General features: G+C 41.9%; 1 protein-coding gene and 1 long non-coding RNA gene across 2 annotated transcripts in view; both read left to right on the plus strand.

Annotated features, from left to right (window-relative positions):
* Nucleotides 1-207: 207 nt before the first annotated feature.
* On the plus strand, nucleotides 208-2,910 carry LOC135346669 (uncharacterized). Its single transcript, XR_010398085.1, has 4 exons — nucleotides 208-1,461; nucleotides 1,652-1,808; nucleotides 1,867-2,253; nucleotides 2,523-2,910. It is a non-coding gene; the product is annotated as an uncharacterized LOC135346669 (long non-coding RNA).
* A 4,147-nt stretch (nucleotides 2,911-7,057) lies between these two features.
* The window catches only part of LOC135346659 (F-actin-capping protein subunit alpha-1-like), a 149,716-nt gene continuing 130,662 nt past the window's right edge, over nucleotides 7,058-26,111 (plus strand). Inside the window, exon 1 of the mRNA XM_064544360.1 lies at nucleotides 7,058-7,070. The gene's annotated coding sequence lies outside the window, so the exon portion shown is untranslated. The remainder of the gene's footprint in view (nucleotides 7,071-26,111) is intronic.

Genomic DNA, 26,111 nt, shown 5'->3' on the forward strand with positions numbered 1-26,111 from the left:
TGACCTAGCTGATGGTTGGAAGAGAGAAGTGTGATGCAGTGTCAATTAATGAGCTATTTTTTTTTGTTTTCCATTTTCTAATTCTATAGCATGAACAAGAAAAATTATTACTGCATGTGATATTATATTATTTACAGGGAGAATAATGAATTTGCATGTACGTATACCTGCAGGGGAAGCAGGGGAATAATGTAATCATGGCTGATGTAATCATGACTGGATTAATAGTATGCATGGCTGTACAGCTATTATATGCATGCAGGGGAAAAGATTATGACTGCACAAATCTGCACAAATCATATCAGGACATGGAGGACATTTTTGTCCGTCCCTTCACACTAGCTGCAGGATTTACATTGAGAATGAATTAAAACATTGTAACTTCAGAACAATTGTAACCAACCATCTTATTCTGCATGCTCGTAAAAAGTTTGTCTAACTGACATAAAAAGCTGTCTCTGCCGTTTTGGAAGTAAGCGTGGGTGATTTTTACTGTACTTTTACCATAGGCTACCACTTCCTGAAAATATTTCTCTAATTACAGGCATGAGGAAACATTTTGTAAGCCTGAGTAATATTGAACAGGATATGACCTAAGGGCACAGCAAATCTAAGCTGCGTTTACCTGCCGATTGGAGGGAACTAGTATCCAGTGAGCCAGCACGTTTACCTAAGGTGTGAACCAGCTACACACTTCATTACTTCAAAGGGCACAGTTATTCACACCTCTACAGAAATGTCTGATATGTTTAAAGTCGTTGTCACCAGGCATTACTGTTATTCGTAGCAATGGCTCGATCCTAATGGGTATGACGACTGCAACCAAACTTTTGGTGAAAGGGGCGTCTCTACTTTTAGGCTTCTGTGAAAACATACATTAAAATTACATAATAATAAGTTTTACATCTCATACGGGTATACTATTATTTACCAGGATTGCCAAATATTTTTGTTGGTACGTCTCTTTAAGCTCTTGTGGAGCCTTTGTGGAGCCTTCATGTAGTCCATAACATTGTTTGCCTGTGGCCTGCTGACACTGTTAAAACTGGGGCGTAAAAAATGCTGTAAACAACAGCCAATTATGGTGTAAAATGGTGAACCCTGGGGTGTAAAATAGTGACAGTCGTATGGCCAGAGACCGGAAGTTGCATGTAAAACATAGGGCAGTTACTTAAATATGCATTTCCAATTACGTCATGTTGGGGAGTAAACAAAAAACAGACTCTGACTTTGGAGGGCTTGACTTGGCATTCAATAGTCACATGATAGCAAGTGACTGTAGAAACATGGAGGGTATCATCTGAGCTACTGATTGATACCAAGTTGAAGGTGTAGAATCGTGCTGGAGCGAAGCTACAAGCCAGTATATGGAACAAGGGTGTTGTAGGTGCCTTTCCTCCTGCTTCTGTATCTTTGGTTCCTCAACTGATCACAACTTTATAGCTGGCTAATGTTGTTCAGGTAGGTCTATTGTATATTATAAATAGCTATCTAGCTGTTCCCATTGTTCATTTAGATTTTATACTACTTGAAAGTGTCATGTGGTTTTCAGCATGTACATGTGTAATATAGATCATAAAAATCATTGACTAATGAGAGTTAGTGTCTCAGTTTGTGTGTTGACTCCTATGCTATAAATCTTCACCTTCAGAGTCTCCAAAGATATCACACATGAGTTGGTTGACTTCAACGTCCAAGTGACTACCATCGATATCACTGCTGACGTCGGACTGTTCATCACTTGCACTTGCACTGTCACTCGCACTGTCAATGTCTTCCTGCTCTGCTGCTAGAGCTTCAACAGGGAGGTTAGTGCATCCTGTACATTTGCAGCCAGGACCACAGTAACCATTACGTTTCTTGCAGTTACAGCGTGATGAGGAGCATCCTGTTTTACAGCCACAGCCTTTCCGAATCAGCGCTACTTGTTGTCTGATTCTAGACACATTGCTTTCACTGTCCCAATCTATCATGAGGGTGTTTGGATCAGGCTTTTTCCAGCCGAAGTCTTCCAGTGGTGGATGGACAATGTTGTTTGATGCCTGTTTGATGCCGCTTGATTCCAGACAGATGAAACCCAGCTACTCCTCTTCCAATGTCGAAGCAATGCTTCATGCGAGGGTGTCATGTCCTCCTCGTACTGAATTCTCGCCCATATTCTGTCTCGTATAAGATCAAGCCATTGCTCATGTCGTTGGTGATTGCTAGCTGACTGGACTGAGTTGAACAAGGTCATTGGAGTTGGAAATGAAGGTAAGAATGCTGACTTGTGCTTCTTAAAATAGGCGCACCCTACTAGCCGCAAGAAAGATAAATACCCGTTGTGCTCATTTGTGAGTGTACCAGGTGTGCTGGTACATTGTTAGTTCCATCTTCGTTGGAAAAGGTAGCATCGTTGTGCCCCACTGGGAAAAATGGTGTTAATTGTTGTACATCGATTAACTTGGTTTTATTGTCAGTGTTCGTACAATTAGGAATATAACATATCAGTTTCATGATACCTGTATTCTTTCTCCATCTAGGTGAGAAGCTAACATCATTAACATTGCTCACATCCCTCCTACAAAGCAAGCAGATGCAGCTTTCTGGCTGTACATTGAGAGAAGGCTCAGCGGCTTGGAGTTGCTGCAGCAGGGAAGGATCTTTCCAGGATTTGGGATGGGAAAACTTGGACAGGTCTTTCTTCTTACACAGAACACATTCTTCGCATGATCGGCCTGGATGTACTGCTGAAGTTACATGACGCGACTCTCTTCCAGCATCTCTAGCATCTCTAGCAGATCTCATAAATTTTATGTTGATAGTTTTGTTGTTGTGTGCATTGTTTTTATAGCTTACCATAAGTTGGACCAGTGGTGAAGAACTCTTGTAAATACCATGTGGCTGGTGTGTAAAGTACACCCACTTTGACATGCTGTAAAGTAATGAATATACAGTAGAACAGTCCAATTTTTTGGACATAATACGCATCAGCCTTTAAACTATTGGTATGCAAACTTTGGAGCTGGTACGGGGTGAGGAACCGTTTTTTACATCGGCTAATATGCGGGTAGGTCAAAACCGCAAGATATGGTGGCTGCACAAAAATCTCTTGTGTAAAGCAACACTCAGTGTTAAAATTGTGACATACATATTGTTGCAAAGAGGATGCAATAACAATAAAGAAGATGCAAATATATATTGTATACATGCAAGGAATAAAAAGTTACACTGAGCTAAAGTTAGTGCAGAAATTGAGCTTTAAACCGCAGGTCCAGATAGACAACAGGAAGTACTTCCCGTTCATGAGGTAAATTTGGCCTTGGCCATTCGACTGGTGAACATAGGTGCTATTTCCTGACCAGTGCATTTTAATTTCTGGTCGGTAGTCGGTGTCTTTCATCACCTGGACATAATTTTATTTCTATACTTTATGCTGTTAGTTTCCTCTTGTAAAAGCAGTGCTATCTCATCACATTCAATGAACTGTGTAGCTGTGCTTCAGCAAGTACCCCCAAAAGTGTACCCCCAAAAGTGTACATCTGGTGTACGAAAGATCCACCTGGATAAAGAAAAAATCTCAAGGTATTGTTACAAAGCGAGTTGAAAGATCACATAAGTTTGCAGCTAGCTATTGAAGTGGTGGTTGCGCATGCTCAGTAGCTGTGAAACTCAGAACAAAGACAAAAGACAAGACAGGATTTGTTCACTGTTCACTGCATTACATAAAGTGTAATGCAGTGGATGATGTTACAATGTACTTCTAATGACAGGTAAGGAACTGTCTATTTTTCAACTTTCTAAGCCACCTTTTTCCTACAGTAAGTAAATGCTAACTGGCATGCTAACTGGCAAGTATACATGTCGAGAACAATCTGGTCTGAGCCAGGCGACCTATGAAGTGGTACAGTGGTACAGTGACAAGGTGAGTGTTGTGAAAATAGTTTTCAACCGTGCCTAGGTATCGTCAAGAGTCTTGCTATACCTGCAAGAAGACTTTGTATTGTCACTGTACAATATTATTTTTGTATTTCCTTCTAACTGTTGTCAGTTTCAAAATTAATGTCACTGTTAACAATTTGTCACTGTTAACATTTTTAAGTTGTTCATAACCTACGTAGAGTAGCATTTTTTTTTCAAGGTTAAATTAAAAGGTGCACTCCATCTCGGGGCGTGAAACAGTAAACAAAGCAAATAAACAAAAAAATAAAAAAAAAGAATTCTTGCAGCATTGATTCCACTGTAGCCAGCTCCGCAGCGATAACCTCTCTGCCCATCCCTCCAGTAGTAGACATTACCAAGGGGGGACTTACATCGAAGTAGGTCTTTTCCAGTCTGCCTCCCCATACCCCGTTTGCTGAGATTGCTGAGATGTCTAGACGAGCTGTAGCACACCGGAGTGTTTCTTCAGTAATTGGCTGCAGGTACGGTTCTATGCGAACGTCTTCAGTGAGCAGGTCCAATTTGTTGGAGTGTTTGTTGTGTTTGTTGGATTCCAGCCATATCTCAATGCTAGGGCATCTTGGAAAGCTCCCTTGTGTAGGGTAAAGCCATGTTCTGACAGTGGGAGTGCCGTCAGCCATGAGGAATCTCGCTGGCAAGATCCATTGCTCTTTGCAGAGGAAGTTGATTTAGCTCAGTTATGGTTATTCAATCTCCTAACATCTTTCTTCTGGGCCAGTTGTGTGTCAAGAGTTTCCAGCAATTGAATTCCATCAATGAGAGGCCGAGCCCTTTCTGCCAGCTTTGCCGCAGTCACAATTTGTTGGAGTGTTTGTTGGATTCCTCAATGCTAGGGCATCTTGGAAAGCTCCCTTGTGTAGCGCTGGCAAGATCCATTGCTTGAGAAGTTGATTTAGCTCAGTGGCTTTTGACTTGTTCTCATGGTTACATCTTTCTTCTGGGCCAGTTGTGTGTCAAGAGTTTCCAATCTATAAGCAATTGAATTCCATCAATGAGAGGCCCACATATAGCTAGTGAGGATCTTTCTGCCTTCTTCGCCTTCTTCGATGGAATGCTGATGAGTAATACACTCTTTGGGGTACTCGATGTAAACTAACTGGTCACCCCTAGAGTTTTAAAGTCCCCATAATTGTAAAATTACACCCCAGTTCTGCCCGAGTCCAGATTTCAATACCAAAATTTACACTATGTTCATATTATTTGCAATATACAGTGTATGCTGCATCAAAATGATCCAAAATGAAGCTCAATGTCAAAAAACTAATTAGCTTAATTGATTAGCTTAATTCAATTATGCTGGTGATGACGTCAAGAACGATGCCAAGGGCTAGAATAGCTAGGTACTAGTATCCTTGATGGGAAGAGATCCTTGATGGAAGAGTAGGAGTTATTGTATTCTTGAGATACACAAAATAGCCTTACCTCTAGGGTGGCTGTCAAACATTTTTACTTCCCATCAAGGAAACATAATCATAACAACATAATCTATCTTTTGAGGGCCTAAACAGCTACTCTACCTTGTTTAAGTCCGCCGTATTTGTTGCCAAAGATAATCTCGTTCTAGCAGCTAGCTAAGCAAATACATTGACCTTATGACGTCACTTGCAATGAATAACATTAATAAACATTATGAATCTCATTAACACTACATGATCTACATAAAATGTTGGCAATGAATAAAATTAATCTTATCAGTGCCTGACCCAGGCCTTAACTGCGCAGAGAACAGTGTATACATAATTATAGACCTGTGTATTATTATACAGATCTTATATAGCGTAACATGGTGCAAAATTTCGCGTTTTTCGAAGGCAGAGCATGCAGTAACGCGTGATCCCATGTAGGCTAATTGATGACACTAAGGCTTGAGATCATGCAATCATGCATGCAGGCCCTGCATGTATACATGCATGCATTAGTTAATTCAGATTTGATATTATGATTTTTGTAATGACGTGTGTTCAATGACCTTTTGGCTATGGTAAATGACATCCATAGTGCCTTGCAAAAGTTGGACCTGCACTGGTTGAGCACACTTAGACCAAAAAGCGATAAGTCGATGCACGTATGTGCAGCCAGCTCCTGTTCTAATTCGAATACTTTTGACCGATTTTCGAACACCCACCAATAGTGTAGTATAGTATAATAGTATGTCTAGTATAGTATATTGATCAGTCACGATACGACACTTTTCTCTTGGCCAGAGCCAGTGCAGTCACTGGCGGTTGGGCAAAGCATTTTCTTCATATTTTAACCCTTTAACCGCCACGGGCCATGATCGTGGCCCGCAATAAGTGACTTTTTTTGCGAAATTCTAATTCTGCGATACTTAGGAAGTAGCTCGAACTACGCACATTCCTGTATAGAGGAAGAGCAAGAGCTGTAGAATCACGTGCAATTTAGTCTAGAATTTTCCAAGCCACGTTGCTATGTTAAAATTTCATTAGCATCTTACCGCACGAAGTTTATAGCTATGGCTAGGTTGTTTACTTGTGCCGATGTGCTTGAACAGCTTGAGGACAGCAATGGCGATGTCTCCTCTGGTGATGACAGTGCCTATGAAGGAGCTTTATGCCAGACGCTGATGAACTGTCTGGGACTGATGACATGCATGACATGGACCTAGACGCTAGCTATGGACCAGGACGTGAAAGACCAGGAGAGGGCTCACTGTGTGAGTATAGTATAGCTAGAATATCAGTAGTGTAAGTATAGTATAGCTAAAATAGAATTAGCAGTAATGAACAGTCTTTATGTGAGCTTGTATGTGAGCTCATAGATCGTTCATCGAGCCCCACCTTCTCTCTGATGTCTTAGCACTGTTACAATCATATGATGTGAAATTCAAGCTTAGTCAAGCCTTTATCAAGCCTTTATACCATATGATAGGCTGATCCACTGTTCCATGAAAAAAATTTTTTGGATTTTATCTCACCGCTGGCCGGGCATTTAAAATGATAAAAACGGTGACTGTGGTTGCTATGGCAACACATGTTGCACCATTTTATTCCTTGTTGTATGGGCATTCTATTGGTATATGGTTGCTAGGCATTTTATTGCCCGATAGAGAATTTACAGACATTTCACTTCACTGTTAATTAAGGGTTAACCTTTTATTTTTTATTTACGGTGCAGTGAATTTCCAGAGCAATAAAATGCCTCAACCAATAGAATGCCCATACAACAAGGAATAAATAAACTGCCAATTTTAAATGCCCGGCCAATAAAATCCAAAATTTTTTTTTTATGGATCAGCCTATCATGGTGTAAAGGCTGGCTTTTCACATCATATGAATACTGTTGACATCAGAGAGAAGCTCGACTGTTCAGTCCCAGACAGTTCATCAGCGTCTGGTATAAAGCTGGTAGCCTTTGGGAGGTATCCTCCTACTATTCCCTCTCCTTCATAGGCACTGTCATTGGCACTGTCATCACCAAAGGAGACATCGCCATCGCTGTTCTCAAGCACATCGGCACAAGTAGCCATAGCGGTAAGATGCTAATGAAATTTTAACATAGCAACGTGGTTTGGAAATTTCTAGACTAAATTGCACGTGATTCTACAGCTCTTCCTCTATACAGCTACTTCCTAAGTATCGCAGAATTAGAATTCCGCAAAAAAAGTCACTTATTGCGGGCCACGATCGGCGTTTAACCCTTTAACCGTCGGATTCTTAATTAACAGTGAAGTGAAATGTCTGTAAATTCTCTATCCGGTTTCCAGAGCAGCCTAGCAACTAGCCTCGGTCCCAGGCCGATTTTTTTTTAATAGAACGAAGTTGAAAAATACGGCCTGGGAACCGGAAACTAAAGCAGAGATTCTTCACATTTTGTTTCCTGCTTTTTTTTTCTGTAATACTAAAGGTGTACGTAGAGGCATTTTACTCCCATAAAACTTACAGTAATGTAGCTCCGTGTCATGTTCTCAATTTATAGCTAGCTAGCTATGGCATGCAACGCGTTGTCTTGTTTGAAGCAAGATGGCCTCACTCTCATGGCCGAACAGGCCCAGGCTCTCAAGCTCCTGTTTGAGGGAAGGGACGTGTTTATCTGGTTCCCAACGGGATATGGCAAGTCTCTCTGCTATATCATATCAGTTGCTACCCTTTTTAATGGACTACAAGCTAGGTAGGACCAAGGCTCCTCCTGTTGACAAAAGTGTTGTTCTTGTTAATTGTCTCTCCCCTTGTATCTCTCATCATGAGACTCATGATTGACCAGGCAGGAGTCTAAACAATAGAGGTGTTTCTGCTGCCATCCTCAGTAGCAATAAAGGAATCGACAAAGGTTTGGTTGCCACTGCATGCCAAAGAAGTGTCTTCTGGGAAGTATTTCCTGCTGTATACTGCCCCAGAGGCTGTTGTTGAAGACCACTGTTGGAGGATTCATTTTTTGTTGTACCACAGAGTCAATTTATTAAAAAACCACGCCCAGATCACGCCCAAATACAATACAATCAATACCAGGCCTAGTAGGCGACCTAGCGTTCAATTGGAGACGGATCGGCCTGGGATCGAGGCTACCTAGCAACCAATAGAATGCCCATACAACAAGGAATAAAATGGTGCAACATGTGTTGCCATAACAACCACGGTTATTACGCTCACCCGTTTTTATCATTATAAATGCTCGGCCAAAAAATTTTTTTTATGGATCAGCCTATCATAATGAGTCATTATGACTAAGCTTGATTTTCACATCATATGAATATTATATCAATTTAAAGTACAATACGTACATGTATTACTATATCGGTGAACGATCTATGAAATTTACAAGCTCACATAAAGACTGTTCATTACTGCTAATTCTATATTTTACCTATACTATACTTACACTACTGATATTCTAGCTATACTATACTACTTGCCAGAGTCACACAGTGAGCCTCTTTCACCGTCCTGGTCCATAGCGCTAGCGTCTAGGTCCATGTCATGCATGTCCTCAGTCCCAGATAGTTCATCAGCGTCTGGCATAAAGCTGGTAGCCTTTGGGAGGTATCCTACTATCCCCTCTCCTTCATAGGCTCCTCAAGCTGTTCAAGCACATCGGCACAAGTAAAGCCATAGCTTCGTGCGGTAGATGCTAATGAAATTTTAACGTAGAAACGTGGCTTGGAAAATTCTAGACTAAATTGCACGTGATTCTACAGCTCTTCCTCTATACAGGGATGTGCGTAGTTCGAGCTACTTCCTAAGTATCGCAGAATTAGAATTTCACAAAAAAAGTCACTATTGCGGGCCACGATCGTGGCCCGTGACGGTTAAAGGGTTAAAGATCCAAAATGAAGCTCAATGTTTTCTTTTTTATTGATGTGGTGATGATGTAGAACGACAGCAGCAAATTATATGATTATACGCCGCCGCATTGTTACAACTCGAAAGCGCTTCGACAAGATGATGCGATCTGCTTCGGTAGAGACTTGTTCCAGAAGTATCCCAATGTGACATTGAAGTCGACAGCTGCAGGAACTGAGTAAGTTGTACATGTACTATAGTACAAGTCTGTGCTATACATGTTTTACTACATGCTTTGGAAACATTAGACCAGCTTTTCGGTCCTCTGTTGGCAATCTAAGGATGTGAGTGAAGTGAAAAGTTGCTACATGAAATCACTTTCTAAGGTACTACCTTGAACGGAGGGAACGGGAACATGGATTTCAGGTGCAGTCGTCCGCTGGGGACAGTAATTTTGACGGAGGGGGATTTAAACACTCCTTCAATAAACACGTACGTTAATTGCCCTTAGAGTACCCTTGATTATCAATTTTCACGTTGATGAATTCGTGACAGAGCAAGTCATAATACTACTGTTCCTTGCTTGAATCGGCTTGCTTGAATCGGTATACAGCATTTCATTAGCCGACTACGAGCGTAGTTACCTCACCCTCACTCACACCTCAGCTAAAAGTGCATACTTACGGATATCCAGAAAGCGAATATTTCGGATAATGGAGGAAAGTATCCTGTTAAACAAAAAAGTAATTATTGGATTACAGTAAAGCTGTGTGTGTGTGTGAAGCTGTGTGTGCGTAACTGGACTCTTTTATACGCATGTTACTTGTCTGAAGCAAGTCAGTCGAAAACGTCATCCCTGAAGAAGATGATCATTGGCGGGATATTTGCACGTTAGTATCAGTATTTCAATAATTTGTCTTAGAGTAATTTGTCTTGGTATTCTTCTTGGAAATGTATATGGATCGAGAGTCTACATTACACCGAAGATGCACTACTTACCCCAGGATAGTACGTACCGTATAGCAGCTATGGTGAAATTAGTACATGGAATCTATTTGCTGCAATCTGAGGAACTGCAATCTGAGGAAGTGTACTTACAATTATTCAAATCTGATTGGTTGTTTGTTTAGGAAGTTTCTACATGGGTCAGCTTTACCGTATCCCGCTATGCATCGAGGCATACACAAATAATGTGTGTGTATATAGTAATGTGTGTATTATGTGTGTACGCGAGGGTTTTCAAAGCTCGAAGAAATTACGGGCTATTAATTGTGCCCACTTCTAAATGAAAAATGATTGCATGCACCTATGCAATATATCCTCACCTTAAAAAAAATTGTAGCCATGCAGTGCCCACCCTGCCCCACCTATCTTGTTATAGGGCGTGGCTAAATCTACAAAGGATTATTTTATAGTGTCTTGACTACAATGTGCAGTAGTGACATCTAGTTTGACTAAGCAACTCAACCACTATCACTAAACGTGAAGTCGTGGGCCCATGGTGTGTCTAAAAGTATACTAAAGCAACTATACTTGCAAACATTAATTTTATACAACAGCACTTAGATCCAAGTCAATCTTTTGTAAATGTAAACTCAACAATAATTAAAAACAGAGTAAAGTGGTGTAAACTTACTTCTCAGTTGAAATACAACCATAGATGCATAGCCCCTAGTCACGCTCCCGCATTGCGCATGCTCTTTTTCGTTCTAAATTACCTAAGTCCAAATTGTCCCAAATTGTCCCTTAGAACCCTAGAGTATACACGTACTGAATATTTCTCTGTCTAATTATTATTATGCTAATTATTATTATGATGCCTATAAATAGCAGGCTGAAGAACACAAGCCCCAGTCAGCAGATGCATGGTATCCGTCAGATTGCTTCAGCAAAGAAAGTTCTTCAATTATGAAAGTTCTTCAATTATGTGACTTGGGTATAATTATACTGCTTAGGTTTCACTTGTAACAACATCGTGTTTTACAATCATTATAATATGTTTCATCACTGCTAATATTTTTATTGATCAGATGATTGTGTAATTGTGTTGCTTTACATTCACGTTGACGTTCTCAATGTTCACACGGTGACATGGTTCGATCAGGAACTTCTCTGCAGACGCCCTTTTCCCGGGAAACGTTTTCTTCACCTACACATAGGTTTACAAGTTCAATGGTGGCTCATGATGTCCACTACTGTACTAACTAGTGCTCGCCATGTTTTTGCTTTCGCTCAAAAGAAATTACATGCATTGTTATTTATTGTATTATGCAGGACCAGGATCAGTTGTATATAACTGTACATGCATATTGTTATCTATTCTAGGAGGATCTGGATCTTGGATATGATTTTCTCGCACATGGGGAATGAGCGCGCATGCGCATTACATCCACAGGAATAATTAAAGGGTGTGTCCAAAGAGATCGATTTCACAATAGCTAGCTGTTTTAACGCCCCGCAATAAGTGACTTTTTTTGCAAAATTCTAATTCTGCGATACTGCCTGCGATACTGCACATCCCTGTATAGAGGAAGAGCTGTAGAATCACGTGCAATTTAGTCTAGAGCCACGTTGCTATGCTTAAGCTATGGCTAGGTTGTTTACTTGTGCCGATGTGCTTTAGGACAGCGAAGGAGGCTACCAGTCTAGAATTTTCCAAGCCACGTTGCTATGTTAAAATTTCATTAGCCGCACGAAGTTTATAGCTATGGCTAGATTGTTTACTTGTGCCCATGTGCTTGAGGACAGCAATGGTGATGTCTCCTCTGGTGATGACGGTGCCTATGAAGGAGCCTCCCAAAGGCATTATCGATTGCATTATCTTGTTCCTGTGTCATTTGCGTAGTGAAGTGAAATGTCTGTAAATTCTCTATCGGGTTTCCAGATGCCTAGCAACCATATACCAATAGAATGCCCATACAATAAGGAATAAAATGGTGCAAAATTTGTTGCCATAACAACCACGGTTAATACGCTCACCCGTTTTTATCATGTTAAATGCTCGGCCAGCGGTGAGATAAAATCCAAAAATTTTTGAGGATGGTATTTAAACCACGATATTTAAACCACGATAGCAAAACAATTCCTCATTCTAAATGAATGTTGCAAGAAATTGATGTTGGGTTTCCACCATGGCAGAGCCAGACACCACACTCAGACTGTGTTGGAGCAGAACGCACAACGCCCGTTTACATATCTTTGCCAAGTGTTGGAGCTGATGTGTTGGTGCATGGGCTAGCAGTTGCAATTAACAGTGAGCAGTATGGTGGGTGGCCGACTAAATTGCTGTTGCTGGATGACATGATTCGACATGATTCATATTCTACAACAATAACTGTTCTGGTCTGCTACTGTTCTGGTCTGCTATACTAAGATTGTAGGAGGAAAACAACCCTTAACACGGGTATACCTTTTATTGTTTTGTTGAATCGGATATATTAGGAATCCAAGACTGAAATTGCATAATTCGTCTAAAAGAAAAAGGTTATATCTATATCAACAGATTCGGATTTGGATTTCGATGTTGTGCTAGAAATTACTATCTACTGGATTTTCTACTGGATTTTCTACTAGATTTCGATGTTGTGCTATGTGCATGTGCATGCCCTAATAATTATCACATCATGACTCTACATGTATAATAATTATACATGATACAAAATAACATAATTATTATTGATCACAGAAATCCAACATTTAAAGTATCTACTTCACACTTGAGATGGAGCACACACACACACAGCATGTTCTTCAAACAAACGCACAAATCAAATCAAACAAACGCACAAAAGCCAAACCAGAACCTGAGCAAGCCTTGTACAACCGATCCAAAAAGATTGGCAGAAGAATTGAAACTTTCCAATGCCTGGAGTATTGATAAAGAGGATGTGAAAATCCAACCATATGATAGGCTAATCCAAAAAAAAAATTTTTGGATTTTATCTCACTGCTGGCCGAGCCATATTTAAAATGATAAAAACGGGTGAGCGTAATAACCGTGGTTGTTATGGCAACACATGTTGCACCGTCACGTGCCCTGTCATGCTAGAGGTTGGGGTCACGTGACTGCGGTTAGGTTTTGGGGGTTTTGGGGGAGTACTGAGAGAGGGGCCCCTGCGATTAGCATTAAGCACGTAAGTGTTGGGGGCCCTCATTCAGCCCCCGAAACGGTATATCAACATCGTCGGATGGAAAATGTAGGTCTTAAAAACCTCCGGGGTGGGAGGCTTAAGATTTGAGCAGCCAATTTGTCTGCGGCTTGCTGACAGTAGCTGTACGTGGAACCAGGATGCTATACTGGATGCGCATGTGCAGTAGGCATTCATGTAACCGGAAGCCACGCCTATATGGTCGTGGGCTTCGAGGTAAAGCCGCGGTTAGTGTATTCCCTCGTTAACTACGTTTAACTACATTAAACTACATTTAACTATGGTCGTACAGATTGCAGTAGATGATTGCGATCTATAGGTAATCCTACGCGAGGATATTACTATCTTTTGGCAGTACCGGTCTAAGCGGATGTCACATGCCTCTGTCATGCTAGAGGTTAGGGTCACGTGACTGCGGTTAGGTTTTGGGGGAGTACTGAGAGAGGGGCCCCAGCATTAAGCACGTAAGTGTTGTGGGCCCTCATTCAGCCCCAAGGAATAGAAATAGGTAGTGTACTCCCCAAAACTAGGAAAATACCTGGGTACAACACCGAAAAGGGGGGTTACAATGGCGGGACCTGTTTGTATATGTAGGCTGCATACTGAGCATTGAGTAATCTGTTGAGGGGTAGCCATGTCGAGGAACACATGTAGGCTGCATACTGAGCATATCCCGGTAGCCATGTCGAGGCGCGGGTCCTGTTAAGGGAACACATGTAGGCTGCATACTGAGCATTGATTGAGTAATAATCCCGGTAGCCGCGCGGGTCCTGTTAAGGGAACACATGTAGGCTGCATACTGAGCATTGAGCCCGGTAGCCATGTCGAGGCGCGGGTCCTGTTAAGGGAACCCGTCCTGTTGAGGGGTAGCCATGTCGAGGCAGAATGTGGGTATGCGTATTTTATGGCGTCAACACCCGGAGGTGGAATTATTTATCTACAATAAAATATATAACTTACACACAAACCTAAACCGTCATAACAAATAATGGAAGTCGTATATACAAAATATAAGTGCACGAAGTTGTGAGAGTCGGCGAATGTGGGAAGAACATACCGGCAGTGTCGACAGGGAGAATCGCATGGTATTCCGGATCCAGGGGGAGATCCAAGGGAGCAAAGGAACCCCCCTTTTGCTCAAAATATTAAAATCGATTTTTAGCAATCTACAGTCATTTACAGTCATGTTTTACCTATTCTACTATGTAGTAATGTCAATACCTGCATGTAGTCCACTCTAGAAGGAACAGAACTTAGCTAAAAGCAGTGGCAGCTTAGCTTCTTTACTCTTTCTCAACTGATCGCGTTGCAAAAACTGCTTAGTAAGCAGTAATTAATTGGATACAAGATGGGGATAAACCCACATCCATGTGTCCAGTGGTCATGCAGCTTTGATTGTGGTAAATTAACCAGACTTACTTATTATACAACAAGGAGTAACAGGAAGAGACCAAGTCAAGTGCCAATTTCAACATTCAAAGAGTAAAGCAGGGCACAGTTTCACATAAATAAAAATCCAAATCATGATAAATAAACAACAAAACTTATAAAAACAACTTCAATTGTAGTCACAGGATGTTATTGTCAGCCCTGCTGACTCGTCTCCCCCTTCATCTCCCCCTACTGACGTCCCCGAAGATTCAGACAGTGAACTTGATATGGAGGAGGGTGACTGTGTTATCCGGTGTGGCTTAGGTGGTGCTACCTCAAGAGATCACAAGTATCAAGACAGCCCGATGTGCTACCATGTCGGAATCGAGATTGGGTTCACTTGCTTTCAATCGTGACCAATGCAACCAGCTTTTGTCTGTGAAAAAACTAGTAGTATCATACAGCCAGCTACACCCAAGGAGAATGAAACTCCCTTTTATGCTACCTGATGATTATACAAGAGCTTACTCATTTACTCACTCAACTTCTTGATCTTACTATCACTGCACTGGAGCCATAGCTAGCTATAGCTAGACATAATCTAGACCTCCCTTGCCGCCCCTTGGCCTAGCACTCAGGTGACAGGAAACGACACCGGAAATGGGCGTGACCCAATTTTTCGCGCTGCGCGCAGCTTAATACTCACCCTTTGGCCTCGTTATCCTTTTACCAGTTGCTTTTAGGAACCACCCTTTTCTAATGTCTAGATTCGCCTCTGGGTATCCATTAGGATCAACTGCCTATTGTATGAGGAGAACTCACACGGACAGAAGATTGTTGTACTGCTAGCATGCCATGGAGTGTGGGTGTAACACTGGGCTGTTTGTTTCGGAGACTAGCACCCAGACCAGTATAGTCTTGCACTGACGTGTATAGAGGGCCAGCAGTCGACGGTTATGCATGATTGTGACTCTAATGGACAATTGCATGGTCGCCCGGACTAGAGTTGTTCAGCCAAAGCGTGGTCAGAATATTAACAGCGGGTACCGGTGGTGAAACCTGAGGGAAAGCACAGAGGATTGCCCTGTAGTGGGCTGAGAATAGTGCATGCTACAGTGCAAATCAGTAGAACATTTTGACCCTTTGTGATCCAACTATATACTTGCGTCCTGGCAAGGATCGTGTGGTAATAATGCGGATTCTATTGTTGTGAATTGATCAACCCTCGTGATGCTCGCAAAACATTACTACTTGTTGCTGACGGGATGTGGCCTGTAGTAATAATAAAGCTGTGTGACCAGAGCTACGCCTGAAACCGTCAGGTTGATTGTAGGTAGTGCGGCCTGGGTGGGCTCTGCGGAGATTCAGAGCGAGTCTGCCTCCATTGTGTGGCAGGATTAGTATGAGAGGCGCGTGAGTGGGAGAGCTATTATTGTTGCTGGCGGGGTGTGGCCTGGGGTCGTGCTGATCTATGCGCAGGCCGGCTCTGCGGAGATTCACAACTACAGGCAATGACTTTACTGACTGCGATGGTGCTAAGCAGGTATAATTACTGAGCACTGTGCTTCAGACTCTGCGGAGTCTGCGCAATGAGCCGCCCCGGGCGGGGCTGGCGGTCAGGTTGATTGAAAGTGCAGGGGACTGGGACTGGTGGGCAAAGAATATTTGAGTTTACATGTGCCGGCTGTAGAAAACACTTGCCGCAGAGCAGGTGCTTCGGATGGCGTGTGGGAGAGGGGATTTCAACTGGGCGGTCAGGTTGACTGTAAGTGCGCCTCGGAGCGGGATTCTGACGTGGGCAGGGGCATGAGTTTACATGTACCGCGGTCTGACTAGCGACCGAGAGAGTATGATGTGGGTCAAAGTGAGTGGGGCTCTGAGTTCTGCGCCTTCTGTGACGGTTGAGTTTGCGATGCCTGTAGAAAATACTTCACAGGGCACCTATAAGCAGCAGCCTGTGGACCCCCCTAGCGGAGAACCTGTTGATGGCTAGTAAAAGCAGTATGAAGGCCTTGGGCGGGGCTCTGCGGGTTAACAGTCTGTTGGACAAGTTTTAGTTAATGTAAAGTATGATTCTGTGCTGAGATTGGTCTACTGTAGAGGGCTCGGCAGTCTAACTAGTGCAGAGGCCAGGCTAGTATGAACATTGTTGTGACTGACTGGGCGAGCGGTCCGTGAAAGAGGCCCTGAGGCCACAGCGAAAGATCACTTCAGACTTCTTAGCTGATGTCCAACTATGTGGATAGGCTGCTTGCTGAGATTAGTTTAGAGCCTGTTTTTGGAGTGTTTTTGGAGTGTACTGTACTGTAGCACGGTTCCTTTCTCACAAAGAACCTTGGAAACAGTCTACAGTAGTTATTCTGCCAGGGTTTCGGAACAGTCAACGCCGACGAGGCCACAGCGAAGGATAAGGTAAGCTTTTGTGTGCATATAACTATCGTGCTTTCTGTAAGATGAGTACCTGTGTCTGTAAGCACAGCTTTTACAGCAGCAACTAGAGTTCAGCAACTATAATTAACCTGTGTGGCAGAACCATTTCTGGCATGACCATAGTGAGTCTTTTCTTGCTTTGATAGATGACAGCGCCCTTCCTGGGGGAAGTGGGCAGCTGTAGTATTTGTCCCCACTCTTCTCTTCCTAGACGCATAGCTTCCGATCAGCCGAAGGCGAAAAGAGAGGGGTGAGGAGTATCTTGAGTGGAGTACGTAGCTATTGGTTACGTAGCTATTGGTTACACATACATCCATCAGAAATGAATTTGTAGGGCATCGATAGTACCCCCTCATCTGGTCTCCGCCACCCATCAACGTCTTCAATGCACTGAGGGCCCGATTTACAGTGGAGCGCCGTGGACATTACACGGACAAACCTATTGTCCTTCCAGGCTGTCACTGTGACCGTGTCCTTCTCCCTCTCTGAATTACTGTAATATATACCTGTCAGGAACCTTAAGATCTACAGGGAAACCTCTTCCACAAGCATATACTTTTCCAAGTCTTTGAGGAGAGTATCCGAAGTACACGTGGTATTTTCCCTTCAGCGAAGTAGTGAGATGTGTGCCCTGCCGTGTGGAAGTAGCTATCAGCTAACACTTTTCACAGGCTTGTTGGGGAGGTACTGCTTGAGTGACGATCTTCCCTGGAACTTAATCATTGCCTCATCAACAGTCACGTTCCGGTCTAACGAGTACACTGCCGAACAGCGCTCATTGACTTTGTTGATGAGGGGAGGGGACGTAGGGACGTACTGGACGTACTTTTGCCAGTACCAGGGATGCCGGGAGTTGGGAGCGTTGTGTTGTCAGCAAAATGGAGGTAGCGACGAATATCTCTGAACCGATCCCTTGAGATCTTGGATGCGTAGTGGAGAAGGGTGTCTTTCTTCTCTATTGATGGACGCCCATCAATATGCATCCACTTTTCGTGCTGTAGTGGTACTTATTTGTCTCAGTAACGATGTACTCCAACATCTCAGGTGTGAACAGTAGTTGGAACCAACAGATTGAGTGAACAATTGCCGTGGATGGTCACGAATGGTGGGAGTCCATTGACTGGAGGTGGTATGTGTGTGTGATGCTACAACAAAGTGCCCTTTTGTAATATGTGACAGGCTCTGGGAAAACAGACCAATTGGAGCAGATATTGGTATTGAGCAATAGCCAGATTTATAGACTACAGTGTATAATCTGCTAATAGTTATCTCTCTTTCTACTACCTCTCTGCAAAATCTGATGCTCTGAATCTGACTCTTTCCATCAAAGCGCTTTGTCTAAGCTACCTTACTTTTCCCAATTTAGCAATCTTTGAGTGGGCGTTTCTCAATACTGCTGTTTTACAACTTCGAGTTTCCAACGCGCATAACTCAGGGATGGAACGAGGTATGTGCAAACTAAACATATCAATGCGTAGGCAATTCTTTGCTCTATCATCTATTATAGCTTGCGCCAATTGGCCAGAGCCTGTCACATATTATGTGCCTAGGCAGTGTTGTACAGCTTGTGTTTTCTTTGCTATCAATTAGCTTCCATTGCACGTGTGTGGACTGTAATCAGTCTGTTACCAGAGGTCACAATTTACTTTTGACTTGTGTGGTTTTGTATTATTTTGCCCAATGATAAACCCAAAATTGTACATGTGTGGTATGCTCTATGTGTAATTACTACACAGTCTACACTAAGACACCCGGAAGTGTGTGTTATACAGTTCATTTGTTCATTTGTCAATTTATATGGCCCCTTAGGTTGGCCCCTTAGGTAGTAACAAAAACAGTAATCTTTTTATCAAGGATGCCTAACACTATTAAATGATATAGAAATAATGCTGAATAAATAAGCTACTGAATGATATAAAAATAAAGTGGTAAGAAGGAGAAGGAACTGATGGTAAGAAGGAACTGAATAGTTACATTGACTGAATACCGTATAGTGGGTATATTTCGTCGCAGATGGACCATTACAAAGGATTTTATTTTCGTGGTCTGAGTTCCAGCCTTTTGGCGCATGCGCACATCAACATGCAGCTGTACCTCCACACCGTTAGCCCACCTCTTATTGTCGATAGGATAGGTGTGGTCAATAATACTGAACACGCCTACTATTCAATAAAGATATACATTTTCGTGGGTATAAATTTTTGTGGTAGAGGCTCAATCCGCGAAAACCGCAAACATTTAAACCCTCAAAATATACAAATATACCCGGTAATTACATTGAATGAAAGAAAACTGGTGATATTAATTTTTTTATTTCTGGGCAAATCAGTACTGGGGGTGCTGGACAGATACAATAGGCCTAGACTATAGAAAACACTAAGTAGTTGACTAAGACTAAGATATAACAAACTCAGGTGCATTAAGGACTGGGACGAACATAAAAAAGACATTTATAAGAGGCATTTATAAGAGGCACTTCAACCTGCTGCTGTTTACTGTGTATATTAATCTGTAAAACTTTTATGATGAAATGAAACACTGGCTTCCATTCTCTAGGAAAATATTAATATGAAGCCCCGCCCACTAATTGATGAAGCACTATTTCACTTTTGTATTGAAAAATCGGCGTTTAAACACTAAGTCTACTAGCTATTGCTGCTGCTCTAAGCTAACACTCACTCTAGCGCTTAGCCCTCCTGGTCTTTGCAAGGGAGAAATAACAGAAAGTTGTTTGATGTAGCAGTCTCTTGGATAGTAGACTTCCCAGGGACACGGTCAACAATCTTTTGACAAAGTACAAGGATAAATCAGCTAAGGAAGGCTCCTCGCAAGCTAGGTTATTGATTGCATGATAAAAGGTGACCAAAATGTGCAGTTGCTTGGATATTCCTCACACTTCTGTACACTCATAATTCACAATTCTAGGTGTTTCTGTTTCTTGCTCGTTTCTGTTTCTTGCTCCAGCCCTTTGCTTAGTAATGAGATTGAGATTGCATGATAGTGTTGTGTAGATTCAATATGTGTGTGCTGTACTTATCATGTAACTATACGGGGTGTGAGGTGTTTGTAAGGTTAGTTTGTGTGTGTACTGTTTTGCTATGTATGTATGGCACTTGTTCCCAATAATATCATTTTCAATAGTGTGGCTTTACCTTGTAGAAGTAGTTCTGTTCATGCCTCTGCCTCTTCCTCTCCCCCTTCCTAATTGTAATTATTAGCTGTATATAATTATTATTAGTACATTCTCTAAAAGTAACTCCATTGTTGTCTACTTGGTGTTACCTTGTGTTTAGGGTGAGTGGGGTTTAGGGTGAGTGGGGGGTGGTTCTAGGTCAGAGATGGGGGGTTCTAAGTCAGGTGGTGAGATTAAGTCGGTGCTGTTTATGCTAACTATAAATTTTTACATACTCGCAAGGTTCCTCCTCATCCAGGTCTGTGAACTCATCGTCACTCCCTTCTGCCATGGGGCCATCATCGTCTTCGAGGCCATCAGTGTCAGAGAGCCATCAGTGTCAGAGAGTCACTACTGTCAAGGATACCCTGAAGTATATCATCCCTTGTATCCTGTGGAATATTATATCAACTGACCTATCAACTGACCATTGAAATTGTGCAATTTTCAAATTTTTGATAACCTACTATGATCAGTCTCGGTATGGTTTCGTTATCCTTTGAGAGAATCCCTGCGAAACTGTGGTGTACCACAAACGAGCAAAAAGTGTAGTATTGTGCAGCTGGCCGCGGCTATTACTGATAAGGCATTGCCAACATTTTATGTAGCCTTATGTAGATCATGTAGATCGTGTAGTGTTAATGAGATTCATAATGTTTATTAATGTTATTCATTGCATGTGACGTCCATAAGGTCAATGTATTTGCTTAGCTAGCTAATAGATTATCTTTGGCAACAAATACGTCCTTAGCTATTTTGTTTACTCCGATACTAGTACCGATACTAGTACCAATGTTCATCTAGCCTTGTTTTTGAAGCTTGATCTTCAACGCCGTAATTGCACTTCTCTTGCATGACGTCATCACCAATTATGGGAGCATAATTGAATTAAGCTAATTAACATTGAGTTGGATCATTTTGATGCAGACATAGTTGGTATTGAAATCTGGACCCGGGCGCAGAGTTAGAGCTCCCAAATGGCAGCACATATAAGGGAGTTCATAAAGAGTTCATAAAAAGATTCAACTTTGGGCACAGAGCAGACAAACACACAAGCCAACTAATCACACAAGAAATATGACCTAATCTGACCTAATCCTAGCTGGGGAGCTATAACACAACTATTATGTTGGGAAGATTCCTGTAGATACAATTTAATACCTATGCTATACTAGTTTATAGTCAGCTAGCTAGCGTAAGCGTAGTAAAATTACTCAGATGACACCGTTCTTGAGGGTGTCTCTATTCACTGGACTGGACTACTGGACTCACCTTTGACCTTTGACCCCAATTTTTCATTTCTATGAAGAAGTAATCTATGTCAATATTAAACACCAAAATTTGTCAGCAAATGCTCTCTTGTGTACTTCTGTGTACTTGTGTTAGTTCACTTGAAGGACCCCCATCTACGCACATTTCCAGAACAAAACGGACGACTTAATCGTAAGCCAGACACAGTTGTTATGAGGTTCGACTTCCTGTTAACAGATATCGGCTGTAACAATCCATGGAGTGGAGTGCTCGTATACCTTAAAAAATAATAAAGGGTTTCGGACTTTCCACTTGGCACTAACTCCTTTATTTTTTCAATAAAAGGGTAGTCGAGTTTACGTTTGAGTACGGCATTAACTCACTGCATTAAGAATTTGTAGTGAATAGGGTCCCGAAATCTTCTCGAATTGAACGAAGTATGGTACGCTCAATGCACTGGACGCACTGGCAACCCTCCATTCCTCGGTCCAATTTTCTTTGGAAATCAATCAACCAGGCCTTCCTGGTACACAGGACCAACTGTCCGCCAATTGATGCGGGATGCTGAGTTTCGCTTTAATATTTCTTCTGACGTGAATGAAACAAGTTAAAAATTCGTGCAAGAGGCATCGCTAAGACCTTATACCTTCTAGTTATACCTTCTAGTGAAGGCTTTAAACCAACAAGCCGTATGTAGAGAATGTTTTTCGATAATGCACTGAATCACAGGTGGTTGGTTGTTTCTACGTGCTGTCGATAAGCTAAGCTATTGGTGTAACATCAAATTCTCCTAATGAAAAGGTGGAATCTACAGTTAGGATGCCAAATTCATACGAAGAAGTACAAAATCGCAGCAGATCGCCAAAAGTTCTGGTGTAGTCTCGAATAGCATGGGGTCTTCCGATAATGCACGTTGCATAGTTACAAAAACTGCACCATCCTTACTGCTTTGGTGCCTTTGTTTCACATTGCTGATCTGTTTTTCATTCCTGTTGCCCCAAGCACTACCTTTTCTACAGTAGCCGACATAGTGCTTGGCCATATGGAGTTTTCCATGCGCATAAAAAAGGTGTATACCCTTCAGGTATGCGGTACACAAGTAAACACAGATGATGAGGATCGCTACTTGACGCCAATTGGCATCAGCTGCAGCAATCTGGCTCTCCAACGCATGGGCTGCTTCCAGTTTAGTGCTGTAAGCAGTAAAAATTTGATACTTCGCAGAAAATATTTTTGCAATAAGCGCTTGAATATGCAATTTTTGCAATAAGCGCTTGTTGCTTTACAAATAAAAACAAACACTTTGAAAAAATTTAATAGAGCTAAGAGAATGACACACTGGACTACTGAAGAGGTGCTGCAACAGATTCTTGACAATGAGGAGAGTTGAAAGCAAGAATGGAAGTGGCGGAAATTCTGTCTTTATGAGTCTTGAAGTGTTGGCGGAATTGTTTGAGTGCAACACCATACTGAGTTTCCTGATAACTATAGGTAAGTATTTATGACATGTTAATTCATGCATATCATTTGAAAATTGTTAAACCATTTATACGATCATAGACTTTCGTGGGCATAACTCCAACCTGGATATATGTCGCTTTAAGAATGGAAACATACCAGTTCGATCGTTTACTTACATGCCTCTTGGTCCACGATTGTTTGGGACTGTTCAATCTCACCATTGTAGCGCAAATCATGTATGATTCTAAGGTTTGGCGTAATGGTGATTCGAGGGGTATCAATCTTTCCTTATGGTGTCAATCCATTCAGTCATCGATGTGCTTCTGTTAGAACCGAGTTTTCAAACATTTGGAATAATTCCAGAAAATGGAAAAGGTGACTAAAATGTCCTGTTCGACTCTGTACAACGCGTACCAAACAGTGGATTTACTGCTTTTTATGTTCTAGACTATCCAGGAATTAAGAAAAGTTATCAAGGGTGTGTATGGGGTGTGTATGGTGTGAAGTACAAGGTATGTAAAGGGTATGTAATTTTTTTATTCCTTACCTTCATATCTACAGAACAGACGTTACTTAACTTCAGATAGCCCGCTTCGGAAACAGTGAAGGTTTCCCCGGAAAATGTAGTGAGGAAAGGAAGCCACCTAAACTTCGTTGCTGGAGGGAATCAGTTCAAGTTCACGCTCAAATGCAAGCAACTGTAAAATTGGTATAGAGATCGACTATGAGTTCCTGCATCTGCTAAAGCTATACTCTTACAGGCAATCACCACTGGATTGCGTAATCCGATTGTACACGATACAGACGGCTTTGGTTGCAGTAGCTGTTTGGTTGCAGTAGCTGTCAAAGCCATGACAGGAATTCCTCTTGGTAATATACTTCTTAGCTCTCTGATCCGTGCATCGGAAAGTATCACCCCTGTAACCAAATTGATATCATATTACTGTTCATTACAGATATATTTATTTAGGTCTATGTAACCATTTTTTCACCTCGACTGATTGCTTGTCAACAATCAGTCCATTCAATCGGGTACAATAATTTATGTTAGTTATTGACTGGTTGACTAGTAATTATGGCTTATAACCAACCTACGCCCTCGGCATAATTACAGTCAACAACTGATTCATTTGAACATCTTGCTCTCACAGCCACTTTTGTGCCTCAGAATATATGCAGTTAGAACAGTCGAGGCTACTTCAATCTACTAAACTACCCGCCCACCAATATCAGCAGCTGCCGTTTTCAATGTGCATTGCGCTGTACCCTCTGAGCCACAGCCTTGACGATTGAACTGCAGTGTTTCAAGCCTCATGAACATGTAATAAGTACTGCTAGCTAGCTAGCTCAGGTCAATATGACAATAGCATAGTCTACAAAAACTTTTTGCGTGCTGTATTGCAATTGCCAAGATGATTTAAAAGTTGAATAGTGCTTGTAGGAAGTAAAAATATGAGGCCATACTTAGGACCTAGTGAATCAAAAGCCTGGGTGCTAATTTACTTTTGTCACACAATGTGCCTCGTCAACAATCAGTCCATTCAATCGGTCGGTATAGACCTCAGACCGTTTCTTGGTGATCATGGTCTCGGTGGTTGAAAATACCAGCTGAAAGTTTGCAGTCACTTGTGACACAAGCAGTCCTTTCCTTTTCCAACTTCCACCTGAAATAATTTTCACTCATCGTAACCCATGCCTGACATAATTATTATCGTATGGGATCGTATGGGTAGCTTTACCTGATCTTTTATGATTGTTACAATCACAATTGAGTCTTCTGAGCCAGACAATGCATCGAACCATAGATAGTAGAGGAGAGGGATTGGAAACGTACATAACGGCCCATGCGTGTCACCGAGGGGTGTACCCACGCAATAGAATTGGGAGTTTGGCGCCGACACTGCTACTCTGAGAAACCTTCTGAAACCTTCTGCACTTGCGCAGTTGCACTGCAAGTACTTCTAGAGTACTTCTAGATATAGAGCACTAACTGTACCACGTGTCAGGCAGCTGGTTTATCCTAGCTTATAATTCTCATTTCCAGACCAGAGCTTCTAGTTGAAGTTGATTATAGAGTGATGTTAAACAGTTAACATACTTTCGACTCTGCTAGACAAGTGTGGGATTTTCTCTAGCCCTAGTCATCATTGATGGTTATTCTTTATGCAGTGAAATGTTTGTAAATTCTCTATCGGGTTTCCAGACCAATAAAATTCCTAGCAACCATATACCAAGGTGCAACATGTGTTGCCATAGCAACCACGGTTATTACGTCCACCCGTTTTTATCATTTTAAATGCCGGTGAGATAAAATGCCTATCATATGGTATAAAGGCTTGACTAAGCTTGATTTTCACATCATATGAATGTAACAGTGCTAACACAATTTGAAGTACAATACGTACATGTATTACTAACGATGCTTTCCATTACCACCCAAGAGTGGGTAGTTGTTTTGATAAGGTGTACCATCGCTTCATTTGGTATACATTGTATAACCATCAGCCCTATTGTCACCGGTATCTACTGCACAGCTAGTGTGAGTGTGATACCAGGTATCTATCTACTGCACAGCTAGTGTGAGTGTGATACCAGGTATCTATCTCCTGCACAGCTAGTGTGAGTGTGATACCAGGTACCTCTTTTAGAACTGCAAAGACCTACCTTTAGTACATACAAAAGTGTGATAACTTAGTACTGCAAAGCAGTGTGATAAATCGTTTGTCAGGTACATATCACAAACTTTACACTTCATGGAACTTCTATGCCTACCCTCATGCCGTTTTAATCTAGCCTTAGCACATACCTCTCTTAGAATCAGCATAGAGTGGTAGATGATGCTGTGAGGTGTCCAGCTGAGTGGTTCGTTGAGGTTCAGTCCGAGGGCGTCCAGATGTTCAGTCAGAGGGCGTCCAGATGATCTTCTGCTACAGAATTCACCTATAAAGCTTTCCAAACGCATACACAATGTAACACACACACACACGTACAAACACACACACGCATGCACGCACACACACATGTGCACACAAATGCATGTACACACACATGCTCGCACGGATACACACACACACACACACACACACACACATGTGCACT

The sequence above is a fragment of the Halichondria panicea genome, chromosome 13, assembly GCF_963675165.1.
Source record: "Halichondria panicea chromosome 13, odHalPani1.1, whole genome shotgun sequence".
In the NCBI taxonomy this organism is placed as follows: domain Eukaryota; kingdom Metazoa; phylum Porifera; class Demospongiae; order Suberitida; family Halichondriidae; genus Halichondria; species Halichondria panicea.